The sequence below is a fragment of the Arachis hypogaea genome, chromosome 5 (genome assembly GCF_003086295.3).
Source record: "Arachis hypogaea cultivar Tifrunner chromosome 5, arahy.Tifrunner.gnm2.J5K5, whole genome shotgun sequence".
NCBI lineage: Eukaryota > Viridiplantae > Streptophyta > Magnoliopsida > Fabales > Fabaceae > Arachis > Arachis hypogaea.
The window spans coordinates 30,280,545-30,290,240 of record NC_092040.1 but is presented as its reverse complement, the minus strand read 5'-3'; the positions used below and the strand labels follow the sequence as shown (position 1 = coordinate 30,290,240).

Here is a 9,696-nt window from a genome sequence, read left to right as displayed (position 1 = left end):
TACTTAATATTCTCATATCCATCATAAAAATAACTAAGTTATCCTAAGACACATTAATTCTAATTACATGATTGCACTTACTTGACTGCAGTTTGAAATCAAATTATCCTCTTACAAGCACAGTCATGAAAAATTTAATAAAATACCTTAGACCTCTAGCATACCAATAATGTTCATTACTGTTACAACTTGGAGCTCGGGCAAAATTAAATTTGAAAAGCAAACACGATACACCTCCACATAGGTAAACACCATCAAATTAGAGGAAGCAAGCAATGAAATCTACCTTTGTTTTAATGAGTATAATATCTCAACACCCTCGTGGTGGAGAACAAGTTTATCAAGTGCCAGTATAACATATCCAAAGAAATAACAAATCAATAAAATGTACAATACCCATGTCATTGTCAGTCAGGCAACAAAATTAAATTTGAAAAGCAAACAAGACATACCATCGATGAAGTAAAGCAATTACTAGGTACAAAAAAAATTAGCAAAACCAATTTCAAAGTGCATAGAAAGAAAGTTAGGAGAATATTGGAACAAAATAGAAGCAGAACAGATTCAAGAAAGGAAGAAGCAGAGTTATCGGTGAATTTGTCCCAATTTCGTCGACGGTTGTAACTGGTGGCGGTGTGTTTCACGGCGATCTCCTCTCCCCGTTCGGCTCCTCCCAGCGGCAGCGCTATCAATGGCATTAGCAAAAAACCCTAATGGCGACTGGAACAGGGTGCCACGGTGACGGCCTTGACCCCAATCGACGGCAGCCGCAGCGGCAGAGCAACACGGTGCAAGAAAGGACCTCCTCCTTCTCCCCTGGGTTCATCGTCTTCTGCTTCTCCTTCACTCTTCGTCGTTCTTCTCCTTCGTGAGTGTGTGCTCTCCCTCTCTTCGCGAACACTCTCTCTCTCTTCCGCTTCAATGGTGATGAACGGCAAGCTTAGTGGTGGCGGCGGTGGCAAGACGCGACGGTGCAGACACACGATGAGGATGACGACGGCGCTGGCTTCGCGGTGAGCTGATGCGGCCTCCCTCTCTCTTCGCAGTTCTTACTCTTGCGATTCTGGCTTTTCGACAGCACGGCAACGCGACGACGGCGGCGAACTCAGCAGCGCCGGCCCGACTCCTTCCTCCCTTTCCTCTCCTTCTCCGTTTCTCCCTCTCTTCTCTTAACATTTCTTTCTTTCTTTTTTTATTTGTTGCAGCTGCTGAGTGTTGTGTTTTTGGGAAAGGGAAATTAAAATATCGCAAAAAAAATTAGGTTAGTAGCGTTTTTTTAAAATTTGTAGCAAAACCAAATCAAATAGCGGCTCTTCTCGCGATCACTACTGAAATTGCTGGAAAACCATCAAATAGCGACCATTGTCAAAACAGCTGCTAATTGTCTGTCGCTATATTCCGTTTTTGTAGTAGTGTACTCTTACCCGCGGATGGTAAAATGTTGAACTCTAACTCGCCTCTGCGGGTACCCACCCCGTCCCTATAATTATTAAAATTCAATAAATAAAATTAAATTTCAAAATTTATATAACCATAATCACATACATAACATAAATTAAAGTAAAAATTTAAATATAATACAATATTATTAATCATTTTACTAATTATTTTACATATATTACATATATTATATATTAGAATTATATATATTATTTATATATCGAGGTAGGTATTACCTAAACCCGATCTCACTCTCGTCCCGTCGAAAAATTCACCTTGATAAAAATTCGCTCCGAACAGATAGAGGCATAGTAGATATCCGCATATTCGGGTGGTGTTAACATTCCTATCTATTTTTAATCGGTTTGATTTAATTCGAATACGTATAAAAAAAATTAAAACCAATATCGCATCCAAACCAAAAACAATTTAATTGGTTTCATTATCATTTCTTTTTTTTTTTGTGATCAGTGAATTGGACAACTCCCAATCCTAAGTACACAACACACCCACATACTTCTCACACATTTATCACATTTTTCCCCTTAAATGTATCTTCTAAAATTTAAACTCTAGACCTTAGTGGTGGAGAGGAATAAAACGCCACCTGAACTAGCTCTTCGTCATCGTTTCTCTTTAAATCTGAATCAATCCGATCCGTGAAGGCTCGTCTGTAGAGGAACAATTTTTATTTTTGCTTGATAACGTGGGCTCCCAAAAAGGTTAAAAATAGCAATCTTGGTCGCATCATATATATTTGGTCCACTATTTAAGAGTTGTAGGACATTATTGTGCCAATAAGGGGGAGCAAATTTTCGGTGACAGCATAACCCATGCCGTAAACTTTAAGGCAAGAAAGTATGACATGCTTTATATAAGAAAGGGCAACCGACACTCCAAATTAAATGACATGAATACTGAATGAATTTAGCTAGGTCAGGTTTTAAAATTATTGTTAATAAAAGTTTTCAAATTTTTTATTTTAGTAAATTCATTATAAACATGTTTAAAATTTAAATTTTGTATGAATTTTATAAAAAAGTTAATTAATAACTTTAATACGTGTTTGATATATGTTAGTTAAACAGATATAAATACTATTAGGATTTTGCTATTGTTTGTTTTTCAAATTACACCATCTAACTCATGATTTGCTTTTATATATATATATATATATATATATATATATATATATATATATATATATATATATATATATATATATATGTCTTAATTATATTGATGATAGATTATGATCCAGGTCTAGGGTTTGTAAATAAAACCAAAACCTAATATATACATACATATACATAAAAAAGTATTTATTATTGACTCACATAAAGATAAGCTAAATTGAAATTTAAAAACACAGAAATTTCAACAATATAAAACACAAAAGTTTGTAAAGTCAAACACAGGAATTTGTAAAAGCCCAAATGTATGTATTTTATTATTGTGTTTCTTTTTAAAAATTTGTGCGCAAAGAATTTTGTATTTTTGTCTTTATATTTTTTTTTTTTCACTTTTTCACTTTTTTTTTCTGTTTTTTCTTTTTTCATAAAACACCATAAAATATAAAATGAAAGAAAGAAAGAACGAAAGGAAAAAATGCAGAAGAAAAAATTGGAGAAAAAAAGGGAGAAAATGTAAAAGTGCATGTGTGAAGGAAAAAAAATTGAAAATACTTTATTATAAAATTAGTTTGATCGCAAAATATTTTTGTAATATAATATATATACAGCGGCTATGCATGATTGGATGAACATTTAACTGATGAATGATGATGAACTCATCACATTTTCACACAGTTCTAATTTCTTCCACAGTGGGTTGTTGCATTTGCCAATCATTGTTCAGAATATATGTGTGCCAACTTTTTTAAATGCGTTTCTTGTTTTTGTTTATTTATTTATTATTTTTATTTCTTGCTTCGGTCATTCTTGTTGGCTAATCCCATTTTTATGTAAATTATGGAAGATATATAGGGTTTCATATTTTATAATATAATTCATTTCATGTGAAATAAAAATCATTTCATCTGTAAAGCTGTAGGTTTTTGAGGATCAAACTGCTCAAAGGTGAGTCGTCCCAAACACATATTATTTAAGAGAAAAAAACTGTTGCATGAAGGACTGATTTCGGAGCAATAATAGAACGGGAGTACTGTTCATCCGCATGAAGAAGACGTTCATAGAGTTTCTCTTTAATTGCTAGCCAATTATGAAGTAGTTTTCAAACAAAAACACGAATTTTAAATTGGCACTTTAAACTTCAAATAGATTTTCAAATTTTTTTTTTCTTGAATCTTTCTGGAAGAAGGTCAATTAGAGGGTTAGAAGAACTAATATGCTATGGAGTATCATGATTTGACAACGTATTTTTTCGAATTATTTATAGTCCAGGTGAGGGAGTCTTCTATTTCATCTATTGGAGTTTGATTGATTTGAATTGTAATTTCTGAGCTAAAATATTCTTGAATCAATTGCAGGTTCCAGTTTCCAGATGCATCTAGAAGTTGTTTCATTCAGAGGAGATCAAGGTTTCTAGCTTTATTCGGGAGTCTGAAAGGGAGGCTCAAACCTAACCATGGGTCATCTCTGAGTTTCACAGATTCCTGTTTTGACACTCGCCATTTAACATTTTTTTTAGCACCTTCCTTCTTTCTAAGAGGCTTCTCTAGGCCCAAGATAATCTATTTTCTACTTGAGCATTTGAGAATGAGGTAAGCCTGAAGTATTTATTTTTGTATATCTTAGAGAAGAGCGAATATGGTTGGTTAGTAGTTTTATTTAGCTAACATTGCTAGGTTGAAGACCTTTAGATCTTTAAAACTCGTGTCTCCTTTATTTTTTGGTCTGCTCAAAATATCTCAACCAATTCAATGCAACTTTCAATTGATTTTGTCTTTGACCCCACTAGAAGTTTTTCATCATTTTTTTGCAATTCATCAATTAGAAATTCCAAAAACTTAAAGCAACTTAGTGTATAGATTAGAATGACTGTCCCTACAGCTTTTATCAGTATTTTTTTCCCACTAGCCGACAAAAAAAAAACGTTTGCAGTGGTTTAACTTTTTTACAACTTTGTCTTTAACATAAGCAATGGTCTCTGTCTTTGATCTCATGACTGTAGAAAGTAATCCTAGATATTTGTTTTGTGTACTCACATTAGAGATATCTAATACATTGGTTAGGTCTTGTTTACTCTGCTAAAGAGTATTTTTACTGAAAAATACTACAAAATTTATTAAAGTTTATCCTCTGTCTACTGAGATCACCATAAAAGAAGTAAGTCATCTGCAAATAGTAAATGATTGATAGAGGAGCATCTACTCTTCAACCAAAGTTCCTGAGATAGATTATTCTGTTTTCTTTTGTGGAGCAGAAAAGAAAGACTTTCTACACATAGTAGAAATAGATAAGGAGAGAGGAGATCTCTTTAATGAAGTCCTCTATATAGTTTAAAAAAATTAGCAGGAGTACCATCCACAATAACAGAGTAAGAAATAGTAGACACGTATTTTTTTATCCAATTAATCCATTTATTAGAAAAACCTAACTTTTTTATAACAAACCACACAAAATTTTATTCCACTATATCATAGGCTTTACTCATGTCAATCTTTAAAGCTAAATCATAATCACAATAGATTTTAGATTTAAGAAAGTGCATACACTTATGAGCTACTATAATGTTATCACTAATAAATCTAAGCACTCTGATTGTCACTAATGACTCTATTCATGAGAGACTGGAGTCTGTGTACTAAGATTTTAGAGATAATTTTATAGAAAATTGCACTCAAGCTAATGGTATAATATGATTCATAGACACAACATTTAAAATATTAGAAATGAGACAAATTTGAGTATGATTGAAGCTTTTGAGAATTTTGTTACTTCTAAAGAAGCTTTTCACCATTTTGCACACTTTTGACTTGATAACAACCTAATAGAATTAAAAAAATGTGGCTATAAAGCCATTATCTCTCGGGACAACGTCTAGATTAATAGAGAAAATAATGTTTTTAATCTTTTCATCTGTTACAGGTTTGGTCATATTGCAGTTAGTCTCAGCTGGCACTTTTCTCCTTAAACCACCCAGCACATCGAAGGGGTCTTGAAGATCTCCTACTAAAAACAACTCCTGAAAGTACCTCTGATCCCTCGTTTCTATAGATTCTGGTGTAGTACACCATAGTTCTTCTCGTCTTCTAGCCTCTATATCTTTTTTTTTCTATTTTTGGTGTAAACCCCGGTTAAATTAGTAGATAATTAGTTAATAAATTTGTTTTTAATGAGGATTAGAAATGTGAATATTATATTAAATTAGGATAGAGCTCATCGAAACGAGAATTTTGACACCAATTTCGAAAAAAGGTCCAAAATTAGACCGAACAGGCCAAATTGGTTGAACCAGGCCTGAACCGGGTTGTCGGTCCAACCGGACCCACACTTTAAATGAGCCCGAAAGCCCCTTCTTCTTCATTTCACCAGCTGCAGCGTGAAAAGCCACGGGGAGAAGAAAATACTCCCAAACCCTTACGGTAACTTTCCAACTCCCGTAACTTCTCCGTCCGAGTTCCGATTGTCGCACTGTTTGCGGCCACGCGTCCACTGCATCGAGCTCTACATTTCTACCGGAACAATTTCACTGATAACTTGTTTAATCACTCTCAGCCTTTTTTTTCCCCAATTTTCGGATTTTTGAATGGGAAGGTTGAGTTTCTTTGATTTTTGATATTTTAGGATTCAATTAGCTTGAGAAAAACGTTCACTCATGCTTATGTGAAGCTTGGGTAAGGTGAGGATACGATAATTTTATTTTAATTTCATTAAATTTGAGCTTTGAGTATTAAATTGGGTATATATGTGTTATGAATGTGTATTAGGTTGAAAATAAATAATTGGAGCTTGAAATTGTGAATACTGGAACTTGGAGGAAGCGGATTAGTTGAGGTTTTGAGGGCTGTGTTCTTTTAGGAAAATTTTCTTGGAATAACACTTGGGAATCGGCTAAGGTATGGTTTAGATTTCTTGTATTTAATATATAATGTTCTGTGAAAACTTAGGCTAGATGACCATAGGATAAGTTGGAATGCAGGTGTATGTTTAATATTTAGTAATTTGTCGATGAATATAATTGGTTGAAGTTTATTGGATAATTAGTTATTAATTTTGGATGGTGAATGTTGTTATGTTAATTTGGAGAGAATTATAGTTGAATGTTATTGTTGATGAACATGGTTGGTTTGGTGCTTGTTGATTAATTAATGATTCGGTGAATTATTGATTTGAGGTATTTTGTGTTAAAAGCCTAGGATTTGTGAACTATGACTCTTAGTTGAATTTTGGTTGTTAGATTTGAATATTGTATGAGTTTAATTGTTGATCTGAGGTAGATTTTTTGTGGAGATTGTTATGATAATGAGGAAGGGAATGTTGAATTGAAAAGAATGCAGGTTTGGACCCGAATAGGGTGGCAAAGTCCGAGTTTTAGAGGAGATGCTGCCGAAATTTTATAAAAATTAGAGATTAGAGATTTTGTTTATATGATTATTTAAAAAGATTTAGATTCAAAGGTTATATGGTTTGATTTAGAGTTATTAAGAAAATGAGCATGTTTTAAGTTTGATTCATTTAGAAAAGAATGAGTTATGTTTTGAATTGGAACTATTGATGGACGGAATGGGAGGTGTGATAATGAAGGATAAGGATTGAATATGATTGATGTATGATGATGAATGAAATGCGATTGAGAATGATGTTGATGTTGATGAATTATAATTGAATTATTTATATGGCTTATGAATTTGAATAATCTGAGATACGAGATTCCCTGGATTAAGTGTCGTGGCTTGCCACCACGTGTACCAGGTTGAAAACTCGATACTCTGTTGACCCTACGACGTAAGTGTGTGACCGGGCACTATATAAATTCCCGGGAATGTTACCCCCATTGAGTATTATTGATTATTTGAGAAAAAACTATGCATAAACTTTTGGGGATGCACGTCGGGGGACAGTCTAAGTACAATTCAGACTTGTCGGGTTGGCTGGATAACCGACAGATGAGCCTCATCAGCCATAGGACAGGCATGCATCATATGCATATTACTTGAATTACTTACTTGTGTATTAACTGGGTGTGCCTAAATGTACTTGCCATGTTAAATGTATAGTTATTATCTGCAGTACTTGTAACCTTCTTGTGCTTGCCTTTGTTTGTTTACTTGTCTGTGAAAATGCATGATGGAGTTGGAGGTAAGGAGGAATGGCAGAATGGGATTTAGATTTAAGGTTAAGTTAAGTTAGGTTTAAATATCCTTAGTAAACCACCTTTTATGGCTTCTGTTTAATACTTTAAGCTCTACAATCTGAGTGTCGGCGTTCTAAGAGTACCTCTGGCATTCCCAGGACCTTATATATTATGTGTGTGGCACCTTTACCATACTGAGAACCTCCGGTTCTCATTCCATACTATGTTGTTGTTTTTCAGATGCAGGTCGAGAGGCATCTCGTTAGGCGTCTGGACTCTTGAAGAGGAGTGGTTACAGGGTTATTTTGTTATGCTATGATGTATATATATATATATATATATATATATATATATATATATATATATATATATATATATATATATATATGTATGTATGTACTTAGTTTTCTCTCCACATAACTTGTTCTTTTGATCCTCCTAGAGGTTTATGGAGAGACAGTATTGTGTATATGTACTTTTGGGTTTTGGATATGTATGTATATATATGTAAATATTCTCCGGCCAGTCTTGACTTCGCAGGCTGAGTTAGGAGCTTGTTATTTTGTATCTTTGGCACTCTATTCCTACTTCTGTTATCTTATGTTTAATAGTTATGGTTTCCTTAGCACGCAGGTTAACCCGTTCCTTGAGCGTTGCACTTTTATTTTGTGATTTTGTTTCCACTTTTCTTCAAGGGTCCTAGCATATTATAATTCTTCTGCTATTATATGTACTCATTTTATTTTAGAGGTTGATGAGCGGATAATTTATACGCTTTTTGGCATTGTTTTTAGGTAGTTTTTAGTAAGTTCAAGCTACTTTTAGGGATGTTTTCATTAGTTTTTATGTTAAATTCACATTTCTGGACTTTACTATGAGTTTGTGTGTTTTTCTGTGATTTCAGGTAATTTCTGGCTGAAATTGAGGGACTTGAGCAAAATTCTGAAAAAGGCTGACAAAAGGACTGCTGATGTTGTTGGAATCTGACCTCCCTACACTCGAAATGGATTTTCTGGAGCTACAGAAATTCAATTGGCGCGCTCTCAACGGCGTTGGAAAGTAGACATCCAGAGCTTTCCAGCAATATATAATAGTTCATACTTTATTCGGAAATTGATGACGTAAATTGGCGTTAAACACCGAGTACATGCTGCTGTCTGGAGTTAAACGCCAGAAACACGTCATGATCCGGAGTTGAACGCCCAAAACACGCTATAACTTGGAGTTCAACTCCAAGAAAAGCCTCAGCTCGTGGATAGATCAAGCTCAGCCCAAACATACACCAAGTGGGCCCCGGAAGTGGATTTATGCATCAATTACTTACTCATGTAAACCCTAGTAGCTAGTTTAGTATAAATAAGACTTTTTACTAGTGTATTAGTCGTCTTTTGACCACGTTTCATCTTTGGTCTCAGTTTTGTTTTATTCTTCATCTTAAGAGGCTATTGATCACGTTTTAGGGGGCTGGCCATTCGGCCATGCCTGAACCTTTCACTTATGTATTTTCAACGGTGGAGTTTCTACACACCATAGATTAAGGGTGTGGAGTTCTACTGTACCTCAAGTTTCAATACAATTACTATTATTTTCTATTCAATTCTCTTTTATTCTTATTCCAAGATATACTTTGCACTTCAACTTGATGAATGTGATGATCCGTGACACTCATCATCATTCTCACCTATGAACGCGCGTGACTGACAACCACTTCCGTTCTACTCTAGGCCGGGCGCATATCTCTTAGATTCCCCAACAGAATCTTCGTGGTATAAGCTAGATAGATGGCGGCATTCATGGGAATCCGGAAAGTCTAACCTTGTCTGTGGTATTCCGAGTAAGATTCCGGTATTGAATGACTGTGACGAGCTTCAAACTCCTGAAGGCTGGGCGTCAGTGACAGACGCAAAAGAATCAAGGGATTCTATTCCATCCTGATTGAGAACCGACAGATGATTAGCTGTGCTGTGACAGAGCATTTGGACCATTTTCACTGAGAGG

At 34.7% G+C, this 9,696-nt stretch overlaps 1 long non-coding RNA gene across 4 annotated transcripts; it reads left to right on the top strand.

Annotated features, from left to right (window-relative positions):
* The first annotated feature begins 3,092 nt into the window (after nucleotides 1-3,092).
* On the top strand, nucleotides 3,093-9,246 carry LOC112799638 (uncharacterized). Of its 4 annotated transcripts, none has more exons than XR_011881965.1 (3): nucleotides 3,098-3,842; nucleotides 3,929-6,460; nucleotides 8,603-9,246. It is a non-coding gene; the product is annotated as an uncharacterized lncRNA (long non-coding RNA). The 4 variants fall into 4 exon arrangements; XR_011881964.1 differs by lacking the exon at nucleotides 8,603-9,246 and adding an exon at nucleotides 7,939-8,012 and having other exon boundaries at nucleotides 3,099-3,842; XR_011881966.1 differs by lacking the exon at nucleotides 8,603-9,246 and having other exon boundaries at nucleotides 3,102-3,842; nucleotides 3,929-4,162; nucleotides 5,490-6,737.
* The last annotated feature ends 450 nt before the right edge of the window (nucleotides 9,247-9,696 follow it).